The sequence below is a fragment of the Palaemon carinicauda genome, chromosome 3, assembly GCF_036898095.1.
Source record: "Palaemon carinicauda isolate YSFRI2023 chromosome 3, ASM3689809v2, whole genome shotgun sequence".
Classification (NCBI taxonomy): domain Eukaryota; kingdom Metazoa; phylum Arthropoda; class Malacostraca; order Decapoda; family Palaemonidae; genus Palaemon; species Palaemon carinicauda.
In genome coordinates, this window is record NC_090727.1 from 70,014,746 (window position 1) to 70,031,400 (window position 16,655).

Consider the following 16,655-nt stretch of genomic DNA (forward strand, 5'->3'; position numbering starts at 1 on the left):
AACTATTTCGTAAAACTAATTTTGCTGTTATTTATTTTTGTTTTTGTTTTTATAAGCAGTATTTGATGTTTAGTTAATTGTGCATGTGCCATTTTGTTACAATAATATTCAAGCCTTATACAGAAAAATAATTCTGTTCAGGATTTAGATGGGAAATATCTTATTCACTTATCCTATAGCTTTTAGAATTATTTAATTTTCTGGATTAATACATTAATAACTTCAGTCTAATCTTTATGTCGTATTTTGATTTTTTCATAACCCACTATGTCAAACAAGTTTTAGAAATAATTCATTTTTTTCATTAACTTTGACGAAGTTTTGATTACTGTCTTCGAAAGCTTTTTACCCAACATTTTTTTTTCCTTTTCTTTCTTTCATTCTCCGAGAGTTCCCGTCCACATCGAGAAATTCTTATTTTTTGACAACATCGGATAATAAGTTTACTATTATGTTGTTTTTACGGCTGGTACCTTTTATCTGAAAGTTAAAGGTTTCTGGTTTCAGTTCCATTTTCATCAGAATAGATACTCACCAGAACGTCAGTCGGACAAGCCCAACCCCCCTGTGGTGTCTAACCACAGTAGTGGCCTCCCCAGTAAACAGCTTAAACTCACGGTCCCGGTCGGGGCTCGATCTGCTACCATGCGAAAGCTAGGCAAGCAATTTACCAGCGCTGTACCAGCTAGAGTTTCATTATAGGGTTTAAATGTTGTGAAAAAAAATATGTATAAATCCATCTACTCCCCAATAAACAGCTTAAACTCACGGTCCCGGTCTGGGATCGATGTGTTGCCTTGTGAATGCTAGGCAAGCACTATACCAGTGCTGTACTAGCCAGAGTTTCATTATAGGGTTTAAATGTTGTGAAAAAAAAATATTTATAAATCCATCCGTTATCCAGTAAACAGCTTAAAGTCACGATCCCTGGCTGGGATCGATCTGCTGCCATGCGAATGCTAGGCAAGCACTTTACCAGTGCTGTAGTAGACAAAGTTTCTTTGTCAGTTTTTAAAGATTGTAAAAAAAATATAAATGCATCCTCTCCGAGACACTCGTACCCAAATGCGGGAATATTTATGAATGAATTGCTAGATTTTGAAATGGTTTTTTTCTGTAAATGAATCCCAGATCTGGATTTTTTTTTTTTTTTTTTTTTTTTTTTTTTTTTTTTTTTTTTTTGATGAATTCGTTCTCCACAACTGTGTCTGATATCATCGGGAGATCAGAGAAACTCCACCGAGGTCCTTGTTCTAATCGCTTGAGAACCATCTCCCCCCCAGTTTTTTAAGATAATCTGATGATCTGGCCGAATCAGCAATTTCCAGAATTTATCAAGATCTTCGTCGCTCGTCGTGACACGCTCTTCCTCTCCATATTATCTGTCTTGATTCTTCGGCGTCTTCTATCACATTTGAAGTTTTGACTTAAAACACATTTGTGGTTTCTCTATCGGCCAGGCATCATGATCGGTGAAGTTATATAATGACGTAATGAATATTTGAATTTGTGAAAGTTGAATAGAAAATTAAAAACATTTACTCATAACTGCATACTATTCAAACATTTGAAATAATTAATTGATTTAAAACTAGGGGGCCACTCAGTATAGCGCAGACCTCCGTCGCGGGAGCTTATTTCTCGATCTTTACCACGACCTTTGACCTTAACATGCATTAATTGGCGTGGATTTTAATACACAAATATGAACCAAGTTTGAAGTCTCTGTGACAACGATGTCCAAACTTATGGCAGATTACGGGAATTGGACATTTTGCTTGACCGTGACTTTGACATTTGACTTTGACTTTCCAAAATTTAATCCTTCCCAGCTTTTTTAATAGCAGTTAATCCCTGCTAGTTTCATTACTCTACGATTAAAATTGGGGTCAGGAAGCTGTTCACAAACACACACACAAAAAAAAACCACAAGGGGTAATACATAACCTCCTTCCAACTTCGTTGGCGGAGGTAAAAAGTAAGTTTAAGTAATTCAAAATCCTTTTGGGTACTGTACCACGTGGAGTACCAAATGCTGGCTCTTTATAGATGGTAAAAAGTTTTTTTTTTTTTTTTTTTTTATTGTCTCTTCGAATCCCCGATACACTGCTTTCTGTTTTTTTTTCTTTTTTTTCTTTTTTTTCTTTTGATCCTTATTATACTTTCATTCTTAATTTAATTATCAATATATCCCTCACGTGAGCTCCATGAAAGCTCATATTTTTTATGATGGAAAGGATTATATTATTATTATTATTATTATTATTATTATTATTATTATTATTACAAGCTCAGCTACAACCCTAGTTGGAAAAGAAAGATGCTATAAGCCCAAGGGCTCCTACGTTGAAAAATAGCCCCGTGAGGAAAGGAAACCAGGAAATAAATAAACGATATGAGAAGTAATGAACAATAAAAATAAAATATTTTAAAAGCACTATTATTATTATTATTATTATTATTATTATTATTATTATTATTATTATTATTATTACAAGCTAAGCTATAATCTTAGTTTGAAAAGCTAGATCCTATATGCCCAAGGGCTCCTGCGGGGAAAAATAGCCCAGTGAGGAAAGGAAACCAGGAAATAAATAAACGATATGAGAAGTAATGAACAATAAAAATAAAATATTTTAAAAGCACTATTATTATTATTATTATTATTATTATTATTATTATTATTATTATTATTACAAGCTAAGCTATAATCTTAGTTTGAAAAGCTAGATCCTATATGCCCAAGGGCTCCTGCGGGGAAAAATAGCCCAGTGAGGAAAGGAAACCAGGAAATAAATAAACGATATGAGAAGTAATGAACAATAAAAATGAAATATTTTAAAAGCAGTATTATTATTATTATTATTATTATTATTATTATTATTATTACAATTGAAGCTAAAACCTAATTGGAAAAGCAAGATGCTATAAGCCCAAGGGCTCCTACGGGGAAAAATAGCCCAGTGAGGAAAGGAAACAAGGAAATAAACAAACTACAAAAGAAGTAATACACACTCAAAATAAAGTATTTTAAGAACATTAACATCATTAAATTAGATCTTTCATATATAAACTATAAAAACTTCAAAAAAACAAAAGCGGAAGAGAAATAAGAGTAATAATAGTAATGACAATGGTTGAATAAAGCTGTAAAGATTAGGTAATAGAGTCAGAGAATTACACATGCTTATTATTTGAAATTTATTTTAATTTATTAAAATAATTAGTTCCATATTTTTAAATTTCAAATATTCATGGTCTTTTTAATTTTATTCTTTAGTCGTCTTTCTCCTTTCTCCGTTATATCTTGGATTAGTTATTCTTTTCCATTTTGTTTTATTAATTAATCTTCGTCATATTTTCTTCCTTTATATTGTTACTTCCATTATTCACTTGATAATCTCGAATTTTATTCAGTCATATTTTCCCTTCTTTTATTCATTGATAGTTTTATAGTATTTACTAACAATTTTCCTTCCTTTACCTATTATTATTATTATTATTATTATTATTACAAGCTAAGCTATAACCCTAGTTGGAAAAGCAAGATGTTATAAGCCCAAGGGCTCCAACAGGGAAAAATAGCCTAGTGAGGAAAGGAAATAAATAAACTAAAAGAGAAGAATAAACAATCAAAATGAAATATTTCAAGAACAGTAACAACATTAAATTAGATCCTTCACACATACTATACAAAACTTCAAATAAAAGAGGAAGATGAATAAGATATAATAGTATGCCCAAGTGTACCCTCAAGCAAGAGAACTCTACCCCAAGAGAGTGGAAGACCATGGTATACATGTAGCAGCTCTGCCAGTTCTATAGACACATCGCCTGCCTTTGTCACGAGTCTCCTCCATCTACTGTAACCATTCTTCCTAACTCAAGTTACGCTTAAGTCCTTCCTTCTCCTTAATCTTGTTTAATTTAATACATTTAGTGAATGCTATAACTGCTGAAGTCTGTTACTAATCTGAATCATACAAACTTTCAACTGGGCTCCACATGGCACTAGAAGAGTTGGAAGGTCCAGACCTACATGGCTGAGGGCTATGGAGCGTGAATTAGATGATGATGAATGGAGAAGTATTGATTTAAATGTTCAAGATAGAGACTACTGGTAAAATCTAACAGAGGCCCTTTGCGTCAATAGGCGTAGAAGATATATATATATATATATATATATATATATATATATATATATATATATATATATATATATATATATATATATAACGGATTTTGAGCGAAGCGAAAAATCTATTTTTGGGTGAGATAGCCATGTCGTCCTGATGGAAGTTCCTATAGGGTAGCTTCCTAGGGTATATTACAACTACGGCGATATTCCCAGAGAATTTACCTTAAGGTACCAGAATTCTAACTCCTGGAGCGAGTATCCCTCGTGAAAGGGATATCGCGACATATCAGAGGACGTATTCTAGACACGTCACATGGCAATCTACGACCTGAACAGAGATTCGTCTCGTAGGAGGGAGATTGACGAGATACGAATTCGGGAAAGAAAAAGGGGAGCCGCTCCCAAGGCTTCCCTATCCCCCGATTCGTATGCGTGCCTGGCGCCAATCCTGGCGCCATCTGTATTCCTTGTAGCGTACACGAGGTGCTACAGATACTGTATGTAGGGAGGGGTCCTACAGCCCTTTCTTAGAAAGGCAAGGGCGGGTCCATCAGGACGACATGGCTATTTCACCCAAAAATAGATTTTTCGCTTCGCTCAAAATCCGTTTTTTGGGCTCAAGCCATGTCGTCCTGATGGAAGTGTACCAGAGCATTACTGTATCTGTGGATTCTCAGAACGTGCCGTACTCCCCGGAGATATTTATTCCCGGTCGACTAGACCTAGAGACCTAAGATGTTACCGTTATACATCTTTTCAACTAACTATAAACTATGTTAGAGCTTCCTGCCCCCTACAGGGAAGAGTCCTACTAGACTCTGGAAAGTCTCGAAGAGTACATATATCTATGTATGAATACCAGGCAAGCTAATATAGTGGTCTCGCCCTATATTAAGTAAAGCATAGTTTGTAAAGGACCACTGCGTCAATATGAAATATCGACCAGTTTTCCGCACAATACTTGTATTGGCCAAAGGTTTTATATCCGCATAGGAGGAAAACCAATGCAACATAGCTTGCATAAAGGAACAATTCTATTAGAATTATCCCAGATAAGGTACATAGAATGAATGCTCAATTATACCAATAAATTGACACAGGTGAAGGAGACGCAAGGTTCTCAAGAACAAGCTTATTGACAGACAATAAACAGACAGGTTAACCACAATTATACATATATATATAAGAAGAGGATAACCCAAAACTTTAAGCATAAGTATGATAGTAAACAGGGCTTGTTTGTCTGAAAGAAAAACATTAGATGCCACTTTTAAGATACCGAGGTATCAAAGTCATAAAAGCCTGTATTACAAATCAATGACATTAGCGTTAGAAACGCTCGGCACACATGTCTGCACTTATGCTAGGTTCACCTTCGGAAATGGAACAGTCTGGATGGGCAACACAGTGCCCTCACTTAGTTTGTAGTACAGTATGTAACTACACACTCACCCTGGAATTAATCGTCCCAATTAAGACCACTGTTCCTCGCAGAGTTAAACAGTAGGGTTAACACCGCGACCCACTGCTACCACAGATCTCTTTTAGTTCCTCTACTTGCTTCGCATAGTGGCGAAAGAACACTCTGGAAGACTTCCAGCCAGTGTATGAACGGAGATGTTCAAAATCCATGCAATTAAAGAAATTTAAGAATGAGGCAACTTTCCTCGGATCGTGACCTGCGGGTGTATTGTCAGGATCCGCTCTGCGAATAAAATATGTGATTTTTGCTCTGAGTTGATTCAGAGATAAATTTGAGCCTGATGTTTCTCCCCTGAATAGTTGACCACCCTTGAAGTCTGAAGTTCTATGAAGATAGACCTTTAGGCATTCTACTGGACATAGAGATGCATCTTCTTTCAGAGGGCAGATTCTCCAGGGACCCCACCTGTTGGTGGGTAACTCATTCTTGGCGAGAAACGTAGGATCCGGAAACAGGTTCAGTTCTTCCCCATCCAGGAACTGAACATGACCTGCCTCTCTCGAGAGGCTACAATTTCACTAACCCTGGCCCCGGACGCGAGTGCAAATTAGGAAAATAACTTTTTGTGTCAAATCCTTTAACGCACATTCTTCATTGCTCAACAGAGAAGCGAAATGAAGAACTTGTCTAAAGACCATGAAATGGGCTTTGGAGGTGCTGAAGGTCTGAGCCTAGCACAGGCTTTCGGGACTTTATTAAAGATCTCGTTACCTAGGTCGACCTGGAAGGCATATAGAATGGGTCTTGTCAAAGCAGACTTACACGCTGAAATCGTGTTCGCTGCCAACCCTTGACCATGGAGGTGGGGAAAAAAGATAAGCAGAAGTCTGTCAAGATCTCCTGCGGAATCTTCGCCTTGACAAAAGGCCACCCATTTTCTCCAAGATGACTCATATTGCCTTCTAGTAGATTTGCATTTATATTCCTCAATGAAGTCTATACTGGCTTTCGAAATCCCGAAACGCTTTCTCACCGCTAGGGAGAGAAAATCATGAACTGCAGGGTCCGGGTTTTCTGTAATGAAGCGCAGACAGTTGACTTCTGGACTCGCTGGGTCAGAACTGGATCTGGTAGTGGTACAAACTTCAGCTACAGTTCCAATGCCAGGAGGAACCACACGCTGTTCGGCCACTTGTGGGCCACTATTGCCGCTACCCTTTGAAGGATCTCAGTTTGTTGAGGACCCTCAACAGAAGGTTGTGAGGAGGGAACAGATAAATCTTGGACCATCTGTTCCAGTCGAGGGACATCGCGTCCACTGCTTCCGCTAAGGGGTCCTCGTACGGGGCACGTACAGGGGCAACTTCTTGTTGTCTTTCGTCGCAAAGAGGTCTATCTGCAGTTCTGGGACTGATTCAGAATGAAGGAGAATGATCCTGCGTCTAAGGACCATTCCGACTCTATCGGTGTGAACCTGGATAGAGCGTCCGCTGTCACATTGCGGACTCCTTGAAGGTGAACTGCCGACAGGTACCACTTCTTCTTTTCCGCCAATCGGAAGACGGCCAACATCACCTGGTTGAGAGGTGGTGACCTCGATCCTTGTCGATTCAAGTATCTTACAACTACCTCGCTGTCTATTACCACTTTCTGTGGAACGAATGACGCGGGGAGACTTTCTTTAAGGTAAGGAGCACTGCCCTAGCTTCTAGAAAGTTTTATGAGAAAGGTCTTGAATAGCCTGGACCAAGTCCCCTGGACTTTTTTCCGATGAGAGTGACCTCCCCATCCCTCCTTTGAGGCGTCTGAGTGAATCGTCACCGACGGGGGAGGTGGCTGAAGAAGAACCTGACTTCTTTAGATGTCTGGCTTGGGACCAAGGCCTGAGAAGAGTACTTAGCCGAAGCGGCTGGTCTTCTCAGATCTCTTCACGCGTTTGATGCATAACTTCTCCAAACTCCGATTGCATCCTTTAGCTGTGCTCTTAGCACTGGGTCTGTCACCGAAGCAAACTGGAGAGAGCGCAGTACTCTCTCCTGCTCGTGTCTTGATATCCTTTCGGAATCTTGAAGTCTCTTGACAGAACCCGCTATCTCCTTCCTTTTCTTCGCTGGGGTGGAGAAACGGTGTGACAAAAGGTCCCAGTGGATCTTAGCCACTGGAACTTTTGAGATGGAGAAAGTCGAGACTTTTTCTGTTGATCTTGAAGCCTAGGTACTCTAGGAACTGGATCACTGACTGGAAGCTTGCAAGCATTCTGTCTCGGATGCTGCCCACACCAACCAGTCGTCCAGGTAGGCTACTACCTGAATTCCCTTTAGGCGAAATTGTTTGAGAGCTACGCTCGCAAGCTTCGTAAAAATCCTTGGGGCTATGTTTAGCCCGAATGGCATGGCTCCGAAGGCGTGTAGTCTTCGCTGTAGCCTGAACCCTAGGTAGGGGGAGAGTCGATGGCTAATTGGAATGTGCCAGTAGGCATCTGACAAGTCTATAGAGACGGAATATGCCCTCTTGGGCAGTAAGGTCCTTATGTGTTGCAGTGTTAGCATTTTGAATTTGCAATTCACTATGAACTTGTTAAGTGGCGACAAGTCCAGAATGACTCTGAGCTTTTCCGAGTCTTTCTTGGGAACACAAAACAGCCTCCCTTAGAAATTGATGGGCTTCACCCTTTTTCTTCAACCGTTCTTGAACGTACTCCTCCATAACGGGGGTGGAGTGTTGGAAAAAACCGAAGGTACGGGGGTGGAGTGCTGTACCAGCTCCCGCCCAATCCATTCTTGAGTAGGCTGTGGGCCCAGGGATCGAAGGTCCACCGATCCCGAAATTTCAGAAGTCTCCCTCCTACCGGTATCACCTCACTTGGACTGCCGTCCTGAGGTCTTGCCTTCCTGACCACGACCACCCCTGAATCCCCTTCCCCTTGAGGGGCGTCTAGACGAGCCTCTGGCTGCTCCTCTAGGCTTTGCTCGGAAGGAAGTAGACTGCCCTTCGAACGCTGGGGTGAATGCCGTGGACTGTGTCGACACGGCCTGGGGTACCCACTGAAAGGTGGTCGGGGTTTGTGCCACGATCTGGGGCACTGGGGGCAATGGCAATTGCAGTTGCTGTTGCTGTCTAAGAGGCTTGGCTGGCCGAGACGGTAGCCTAGTCCTCATAGTCTTCCTCTTTGGTTGAAGACCCTCATCCGGGGAAGACTTTCTTTTGATAGCCAGGTCCCGCTTCTGGAGAAGGTTTCTATTCTCCAAGGTGGCTTTATCAAAAACTTCTTTGACCAAGTCGGTAGGGAAAAAGGTCTTTTCCCCAAATGTTGGAGGAGATTAGTTTCTTTAGCTCGTGCCTCACTGTAGCCGAGGTAAACACGAACTCCCTACAAGCTCTCCTTGCCTTGACGAAGCCATAAAGGTCCTTCGTCACTGTGGCCAGATGAGGCTTGGCCACTACCATGAACATTTCATGGACCTTGGGGTCACTTGCCATCGTCTCGAGAGTAGTCTGAAGAGACATTGAGGCAGTCAGTCTTTCTTTTGTATCGAGCTCACTTCGCAAAAGAAAGTCAGACAGCTTAGGGGGGTCCTTGCCGAACTGACGTCCGGCAATATCAGCCTCCAACTTTCCACTTAGAACGTAAGATGGACGTCCTTCCAATCTTTGTGGTCCATAGGCAGGGCCAGCGACAAGGGTTTACACTCCTCTAGGGAGGGGCAAGACTTGCCGGCCTCGATTGCTTTTAGTACAGCCAGAAACCCTTTCTGTAAAAAGGGGGAAGGCTCTAGTAGGCGAGGACACAAAGGAAGGGAGCTTCCTATTCAATGCAGCTACCTTTGAGTTAGAGAAGCCCCTCTCTTTCATCGAAGATGAAAGTAGAGCTTGAGCCTTAGCATGGTCATCACTATGACCTCCTTCGGCTCTGCCTCCTCCTTTGAAGCTGGTTCCTTCCTCAGCCGGACATAACAGTCCGGATATGGTGCCTTGCTGGGCCAGAATTCCACCCTCCAGGGGAACTGAGCCCAGCATATCCGAGATGACGATCTTTCCAGTCGTCATCGACATGTGCTCAGCATACCTCCATGGGTTAGCATCCGAGCACAAAGGAAGGTCTTTCACATTGAGCTTTTCTGGGGCCCATGTGATTCTGCAAGGCACTGCATTCGCAGTTCCATTGCAGCCGCCTTCTCCTGATTCTCCTTCTGCATTTGTTGGATCATTCCAACAATAGAAGAGAGGGCCTGTCCCAGCTCTACTGGGAGACCGGCCGATGTAGAGGGACTTGAACTTCATCCTGGGCTTCTGCAAGGAGGTCTTCCTCCTGACACCCGTCCACATCAGATATCCTGTCATTTAGCTGGATGTCTTGCATCGCGACCGCGACTTCAGCATCCACCTGGATCTGAACTTAGGGGATCTCCTCTTGAGGCTGGGGAATCACTGCCTCAGCTGATGCCTTAGGGAAAAGATACGCCCTCATCTTCTCACTTGGAAGATAAGGGCCAGAAGTGTACTTTTGGAAGCCCCTTACCCAGGTACGAAGCTTCTTCCTAGCTATTTAAATGTCTCATTAATCAGGTTAGTGCACACAGTACATACCTGAGGGTCCCAATACCGGAGATCATCCTTGGAGACAGCGTATGCTGCGTGTCTCCTACAAAACTCATGTCCGCAGAGGTTCTTGCTGCTGACATTGCAGAAAGCACTTCCCCACTTCGGAGTGTCCTTCTGTAAAGAGAAGAAATTTCCATGAGTATCAAGTGAACTATGTATCACTGGATATGCATAGTATAGCATAACAATTCATAAATGAAAGACACACACTTGTGTTTCCCTCACAACCCATTGTTGCAGCCTTCCAGATAATAAAATCAAAAAATGGTTTATCTCTACTAGAGTAACCAATGCAAGGTTTCCATAGGAAACAGGTGGAGCTCACACCTAGGCAATGATTTTAAAAATCCTGGATAATAGACGGGGAAGAACTCTGCTTCCTGTCTGAGGGCAACAGCAAAGGGCTGTGTAAGAAAACACAATAGTGTTAGAAGATACAGTGCTGTACCTAAACTTTTACTATAGTTTTCTTCTTACTGTATATGCTATACAGAAGAATACTAGTACAGTATAGGAGGATGTGTGCCGGCCTGCCTTTGCCGGCCGGCACACACCACAATTAGCTTTAAAGTATACTACTTAACAGCTATAGGGCGGCAGCCCTCTGGTTCAAATGCCTGTGCCGGCGGCAGCAGCTGCCGGCCAGCAACAGCCAGTGTTGGCCGGCAATGATTGCCGGCCAGCAACTACACAAGGTAGTACCCAGCTGCCGGCCACACTCTTGGTGACCGGCAGACAAGGACTGACATAAGCCGGCCGGCAAAGGTACAAGACCGATGCCAGCCGGCAGCAAAAGAACCAGAAGACTACCCCTGCCCGGCTGCCGGCCTCATAGGCCGGCAGCCGGCCTCATAGGCCGGCTGCCGGGACAGGTACAGCACTAGAAGAAAATAGAATGGATGCCGGGATAAGAGTGTACACAACCCCCCCAGCCCGGCAACCGAAAGAGTGCATATAAGGAAGGGGAGAAACTTAATTCAGGCTTCCTTGACCAATGCCGTCCGGCTCTGCCGGCAGGCATGGATGAGGGACCAAGAGAGGTCCGGGCAGCACTCGAAAACATAAGACCCTTGCCGTCCAGCGTCTCTGCCGGCCGGCAATGGGCTTAGTCAATCCAAATCCCAACCTATACTAGGTCCAGAAGTAGAATGACATATGGTACAGTAATACCCCTGCCGGCCAGCTCTGCCGGCCGGCAAGGTACAGTACAGTAATGGCTAGGCCATTACGGAGATAGAGGGGGAAGGGACAAGAGGGTCCTGCCAACCTTGCTTTAGTGACAGATCACCCGTAGCCAAGAACTCTGTCTTAGCCTAAGGGAGATCTAAGGGAAAGGGCCAGCGCAGTAGTATAATACCTGCCAGCTTCCAGAGCACCAAAGCAAGGAAGGCGTTGCAACTCCCAAGGGAAGATTTATCCTCCCCGAGAACAGCAACAGGACTTAGTCTGGTCGATCACACAAGAAGGAATCATAACTACAGAAACCTTCGACAGTGACCTAAGGGAGCTCAGCTCCCTTTGTAAGTGTTAGGTCAGCGAGGGAGACTCTGCCCCAAGCCAAACAACACGGACTCAGACTAAAAACTCTGTTGTTCTGACCCTCTTTGAACCAGACTCTGCTGGAACAGGAAGGTACAGTAACACCCTAGTATAGTTTTATCGAAAATAAATTCGGAAAAAACCACTTAGGGATAAGCCCAAGGCTTAAACAGAGGGAAAGGGATTGCATACCTTCTCCGAAGAAAAGAAAGCAACCGGGGAGTATGATAAAGTATACTAAGGCTCCATAAGCAATTAGCCTAGGCACCAAGAGAATCGATTACCTAATTCACCGAAACTCTCACGTATACAATCTTGGAAATATTCCACACAGTCTAACATGTATAAAATATAGCCTAAAGCTTCAATAAAATTTTAATTACACTCGGAAAAACCATAATCATGCATTAAGTACTAGGACCAAACGACTAGGCTACATGGCCTAGCGTAGGCCAGAATGGCGAATACTTCGCCAAATAATACTAAGCACGAAAGGAAATCCTATGTAAAGCTAAATAGCTAAATTTTATTAAGCAAAACAACCAGGAATGTCACTCTGACTAACTAATTTATACCTAGCGAGTGACAGTGTCCAGGACACCTCTGGTAGGCTACGGCTCTTGTATCAAAGATTAATCCTATTAATCACTCAAAATTTTACCAAGAGCCTACATTTATACATAACAGACACTATACTCAACTTATCCGAGGTCAACAAAGACGAAGAAGCCATGAAAAGCTGAATAAATCCAAGATTTGCGAGAAAAACAGGAAAAAACACCGAGTTGTTAAGCTACGCAAAAAGGAATACAGATGGCGCCAGGATTGGCGCCAGGCACGCATACGAATCGGGGGATAGGGAAGCCTTGGGAGCGGCTCCCCTTTTTCTTTCCCGAATTCGTATCTCGTCAATCTCCCTCCTACGAGACGAATCTCTGTTCAGGTCGTAGATTGCCATGTGACGTGTCTAGAATACGTCCTCTGATATGTCGCGATATCCCTTTCACGAGGGATACTCGCTCCAGGAGTTAGAATTCTGGTACCTTAAGGTAAATTCTCTGGGAATATCGCCGTAGTTGTAATATACCCTAGGAAGCTACCCTATAGGAACTTCCATCAGGACGACATGGCTTGAGCCCAAAAATATATATATATATATATATATATATATATATATATATATTTCCGGTCACGGTGATCGGCATTGCCAGACATATGACTACTCGGTCTCTCCCCATCCCTCGAGTAAGGGGAAGAGGGAATAGTCATACCCTCGGGGAAGAGGGAGTATTCTTACCCTCGGGGAGGAGGGAGTATTCTTACCCTCGGGGAGGAGGGAGTATTCTTACCCTCGGGGAGGAGGGAGTATTCTTACCCTCGGGGAGGAGGGAGTATTCTTACCCTCGGGGAGGAGGGAGTATTCTTACCCTGATGAGAGGGGTATCCCCGAGAGGTACACTTGGAAACCACAACTGCCGTGTTGTAGTTAGGAAATGAGGAGGGGGTGGGAAGGGTCGAATCTGTGTGCATATCTACCTAAGTAATTAGATGTCCTTTTTGACGGGTCACGTACACTTGTTTTCGTTAGAGTACTTACTCTATTCTTCGATGAGTATTTATTCTAGCTCGGGATTCAAGTCTGATGGTGTAATCTTAGGATGCCATTAACGTTATGAAATGGTAATTTTGTTTTAATATCCTTATATAGATTGTTTTTTTTATCATGAAATTTTTCAAGAATTAAATAAAACTATCAAAAGGGAGCTTGATGTAATCTTTCATTTTTTTCATTCTTTTTTTAATAGTTACTTATATGGACACAGAAATTACCTTCAGTGAGGCTCCTCGTAAATTACATTGTTGCTTACAATTATATGTTATTTAACAGTGTCACTTTCAGCACTAAAAACTATGACTATTTGAACTACTATTGACATTGTCTTTGATTTTACTATTGACATTTTCTTGAATTTTACTATTGACATTGTCTTGAATTTTGTCACCTCTCTTGCAGTGTTGCCAGATACGGGGATTTATCCCTAGATTTGGGGATTTTGGGTGTCTATGTGAATATTCTGTACAAATTTCTATGGAGAAAAGTCAAAGATGATTAAATTTCTATATTGTTGCAATTAGTTAAATTGCATATGTATGAAGTATAGTGCGTAATTAATATATTTGTAGAAATGGGGATTTTTGGGTTGTTTTGGGGATGTTTTTATCATGAGTTTTGGGGATTTTTAGACCAACCCATCTGGCAACACTGCTCACTTGCCGGCAGCCGACCATGCTTATGGCAGAAGAAAGTCTTTTTGTGAAATTGGGAATCTATATTGTGTTATTTTGAACAAATTTCTGTGATTTAATACTTGGTAAGTTATGGTTCATTGTTTAGGCTGCTTTATTTGATATAAAAGAAAGTGCCCACGAAACAACTTGTATACTGGGTGCTATTTTTGCTAGTCTTGATGAAAGGCTACTTTATGCTAGCCTCGAGGATAGGCTACTTTATGCTAGGCGCGAGGATAGGGTACTTTATTCTAGCCTTGAGGATTAAGCCCAATTTTAAATGATTTTATGCTAGGCCAGAAGATGAAGTATGCCTTTGAAGACGGACTATGCCTTTTAGGCATAAGTGTAAGGCCATCGTGTGTAGGCTCATATTTGGTGAAGATTACGCTTGGGTAATGGTATAAACATTAATTTATATTCTTAAATGTTGATTGTGTGTTTATTTAAACTGCTTTACATAGTAGTGGATAATTTTGACCATCATTGTTGGGTAACACTCATTTTGGAATACCCTAACCTCACCTATAACAATTATGGGCAACAGGATTTTTTTTTCGGTATCATTAAGCAAGATATATTTTTCCTTAAGCAAATGAACCGTGATAAAAAGGAACCACACACTAAATTTTGTTGTTTTTTTTTTATAAATTTGTTACTTTGTATTTTTATTTGCAAGACTTTATACTACTAAATCACCAACTTTTCAGTTAATCATTGTGTGTATTAACAATTGTGTGTAACCACAGTGTGAAACTGGGAAATGTTTGGTGGGAGTTTTCTAAAAAAATTGGTGATACAAGACTGCATCATTACCTAACCTAACCTAACCTAGGCTAAAGGATGAAAAGTCAAGTGGTAATCTGAAATGCATCCTGGCCTAACCTAACCAAACCCAACCATACCATTGTAGGTACCCTGGCTTAATCCTTAATGTAACTTATCTATAAGGTCCTGTGCCCTGATTAGCACAAATTAACATTCTAAAAATTACATAATTATTTAAAGATTCAGCCTAATACAAAGTGCCACATCATTCTTGAAAACCAACCAATTCCTTGGAATCCATTAACCCGTAAAAATGCTTTACTTTGCTAATTACAATGATATAGCCTATTTGGTAAATTTTTACTATGACTTACCAGGGCCTAGGGGCCAGAAAATATGTTTTACCAGTAGATTTTGATGTGTTTTGCACGAATTTCACCTTCATTTTTGGCGGAAATCACCCGTTTTTATCCCACACCCCAAATGGTGTGTGACAAAAACTGTGTATTTTCGACAAATATGAAGGTGAAATTCCTGCAAAACACATCAAAATCAACTAGAAAAACATATTTTCTTGCCATTGATAACTAAAGAAACTAACCTAACCTAACCTAACCTAACCTGACCTATCCTAACCTAACCTAACCTAACCTAACCTGTCACTGCCCCTAACCTAGGCGGTCACTGCCCCTAACCTAGGCGGTCACTGCCCCTAACCTAGGCGGTCACTGCCCCTAACCTAGGCGGTCACTGCCCCCTAACCTAGGCGGTCACTGCCCCTAACCTAGGCGGTCACTGCCCCTAACCTAAGCGGTCACTGTGCCTAACCTAGCTCGTCACAGGAAAAAATTATGTATTTACCTTATGAGTCTGAATCAGAGTCCGATACTGGGTTATCTGCTTCAGGTTGTTCAGCAATGGGTCGTGCACGGTCACCATGTGGTCTGTAAAGCTGACCAACTTGCAGCCAAAAATGATGGTAACACTGATCGTGATTGTAACGTGAAATAAATAAATATCTGGCCAAATATTGTTCCAGATATTCAGATCGATTCCCCGGTCGTTTGGACCACTCCTTGACGTCTCTCCAAAGTCTTTCAATGTTTTGCGTGTGCACACTTGGGTCTGTCCCTTGGACAAACTCCTCACTATGGTTTATCACTTTGTGGGTATATCCCTCATTTCCTACATTTCGATACGCTGCCCAACCATCACTAATTACAATAGAGCCTGGCAAGATATACTTTTTAATTAATGGGATAAGGGTCTCAGCACTTCTGTCTTGCCCTTCGTGATGTAACGGAATGATAAATTTTTTTTTGGACACACGCTCAATTCCTCCAAACAACCACACTTGATTTAATTGTCTACCACGATTATATTTTCTACGTACAATTAGTGTTTCGTCAATTTCCACGACGATGTCTTGACCACCCACCGGGGATTGTTCTGAAAACCACTTTTCGGTTACTTCCGAACAAAAGCTTCGCCAATCCACACTTGTTCTGCTCGACCAATGTAAACAGTCTATGATGGTAGAGTGATCCCAATGTTTGCTTAAAAATGATTCACAAAAAGAGCCACTTCCCAAGGTTTCACATGTGCATTATCTAAGAATGTACCCTTGAACAAAGAAACGGTGTATGTACACTGAACACTAGCTTTTTTCTTGGGAGCTTTCCTACGACGTCGACAGAAAAACAGGTGCGTATTACTATTATAACTGCAAAGAATATCACAATGGGGGCACTTCACTGCCACAGGTAAAGCACCGTGTCCTTGTAAAAAAATTATGATTTCGCTGTTTTTCGAATAAAAGGTATTGATACACTTAAAATAGTCAAGACTACAGCCCGCACAACTGACTTCGACGGTTGCCATCGCAAACTAAAATTT

General features: G+C 41.7%; 3 long non-coding RNA genes across 17 annotated transcripts in view; 2 read left to right on the forward strand and 1 right to left on the reverse strand.

Annotated features, from left to right (window-relative positions):
• Nucleotides 1-16,655, forward strand: part of LOC137638319 (uncharacterized) — a 1,154,758-nt gene that overhangs the window by 824,240 nt on the left and 313,863 nt on the right. The gene's annotated exons all lie outside the window — the stretch shown is intronic.
• Nucleotides 1-16,655, reverse strand: part of LOC137638322 (uncharacterized) — an 838,879-nt gene that overhangs the window by 323,211 nt on the left and 499,013 nt on the right. The gene's annotated exons all lie outside the window — the stretch shown is intronic.
• The window catches only part of LOC137638325 (uncharacterized), a 36,902-nt gene continuing 34,186 nt past the window's right edge, over nt 13,940-16,655 (forward strand). Inside the window, exon 1 of the long non-coding RNA XR_011044056.1 lies at nt 13,940-14,074. This is a non-coding gene — a long non-coding RNA (uncharacterized lncRNA). The remainder of the gene's footprint in view (nt 14,075-16,655) is intronic.